A 2,427-nucleotide genomic window follows, 5' to 3' on the forward strand; every position below is an offset into this window, starting at 1 on the left:
GATTACGTTCGCCCGGAATTAAATACATTAAGACTTGTGTGTGGGGGGGGGGGGGAGAGAAAAATGGAAATCAGTCTTGTGTACAAGCACGGCGGCTCCCCCCCCCTTTCTCCCTGTTTTCTCTCTCTCTCTCTCTCCCCCACCCCTCTCCCTCCCTTCATTCTTCAGGGTGGAGGGCTTCGTGTAGGTTGGAAATGTTAATTATGATCTCAGCACGGGCTCCATTTTGCAATAGCGTCATCCCAACCTCCCAAATATGGCAGCTGACACGCAGGCTCGAATACGAGAAACGGCGAAAATATTCGTCGAGCACTTTTCAGGGGGGATAAAATCCTACCTGTCGCGCTCCAGGGCTCCATGCCCTTACAAACTGTCGGATTTTTCCCTTATTGTTAGAATATGATATAATCAGGGTTGGGTAGGGTTACTTTAACTTGATTACTTTCAATGACTTTTGGATTACTCCAATAGCAAATATGCTAATAAAAGACAAAAGAAACTAAATGGGAATAAAATGATGACTCACAACACGTGGTAAGCTTTCTCTCCTGGCTTTGATCTCCGGCAAAACAAACATAAAATGCGACCAGGGTTGGGTAGGGTTACTTGAACTGGATTACTTTCAATGACTTTTGGATTACTCCAATACCAAATATGCTAATAAAAGACAAAAGAAACTAAATCGAAATAAAATGATGACTCACAACACGTGGTAAGCTGTCTCTCCTGGCTTTGATCTCTTTGATCTCCGGCAAAACGAACATAAAATGCGACCAGGGTTGGGTAGGGTTACTTGAACTGGATTACTTTCAATGACTTTTGGATTACTCCAATACCAAATATGCTAATTAATGACAAAAGAAAGTAAATATGAATAAATTGATGACTCACAACACGTGGTAAGCTTTCTCTCCTGGCTTTGATCTCTGGCAAAACTAACATAAAATGCGACCAGGGTTGGGTAGGGTTACTTGAACTGGATTACTTTCAATGACTTTTGGATTACTCCAATACCAAATATGCTAATTAATGACAAAAGAAACTAAATATGAATAAAATAATGACTCACAACACGTGGTAAGCTTTCTCTCCTGGCTTTGATCTCTTTGATCTCCGGCCAAACTAACATAAAATGCGACCAGGGTTGGGTAGGGTTACTTGAACTGGATTACTTTCAATGACTTTTGGATGACTCTAATACCAAATATGCTAATAAAAGACAAAAGAAACTAAATATGAATGAAATGATGACTCACAACACGTGGTTAGCTTTCTCTCCTGGCTTTGATCTCTTTGATCTCCGGCCAAACTAACATAAAATGCGACCAGGGTTGGGTAGGGTTACTTGAACTGGATTACTTTCAATGACTTTTGGATGACTCTAATACCAAATATGCTAATAAAAGACAAAAGAAACTAAATATGAATGAAATGATGACTCACAACACGTGGTTAGCTTTCTCTCCTGGCTTTGATCTCTTTGATCTCCGGCCAAACTAACATAAAATGCGACCAGGGTTGGGTAGGGTTACTTGAACTGGATTACTTTCAATGACTTTTGGATTACTCCAATACCAAATATGCTAATTAATGACAAAAGAAAGTAAATATGAATAAATTGATGACTCACAACACGTGGTAAGCTTTCTCTCCTGGCTTTGATCTCTGGCAAAACTAACATAAAATGCGACCAGGGTTGGGTAGGGTTACTTGAACTGGATTACTTTCAATGACTTTTGGATTACTCCAATACCAAATATGCTAATTAATGACAAAAGAAACTAAATATGAATAAAATAATGACTCACAACACGTGGTAAGCTTTCTCTCCTGGCTTTGATCTCTTTGATCTCCGGCAAAACGAACATAAAATGCGACCAGGGTTGGGTAGGGTTACTTGAACTGGATTACTTTCAATGACTTTTGGATTACTCCAATACCAAATATGCTAATTAATGACAAAAGAAACTAAATATGAATAAAATGATGACTCACAACACGTGGTAAGCTTTCTCTCCTGGCTTTGATCTCTTTGATCTCCGGCAAAACAAACATAAAATGCGACCAGGGTTGGGTAGGGTTACTTTAACTGGATTACTTTCAATGACTTTTGGATGACTCCAATACCAAATATGCTAATAAAAGACAAAAGAAACTAAATACAAATAAAATTACTTTTTTCCCTAACTTTCAACCCTGCGGCTTATTCAGTGATGCGGCCAATTTATGTCATTTTTCTAACGGCCGCCAGCGGCGCTCGAGTGTTGCTACCTTTAACTGCCCTGTCAAAGCTATATCATTATTATTAAATCTTTGAAAACTCTCTTCTCGGTGTACCGTCTTTCTTTGTAAATATGTGTAACCCGTGTATAATATGTATTTGCAACTGTATATTTTTGTAATGTATTTATTTGTATTTATTTTAGA

The sequence above is a fragment of the Urocampus carinirostris genome, chromosome 11 (genome assembly GCF_059441175.1).
Source record: "Urocampus carinirostris isolate Australia breed hairy pipefish chromosome 11, RoL_Ucar_1.0, whole genome shotgun sequence".
Taxonomy (NCBI): Eukaryota; Metazoa; Chordata; class Actinopteri; order Syngnathiformes; family Syngnathidae; genus Urocampus; species Urocampus carinirostris.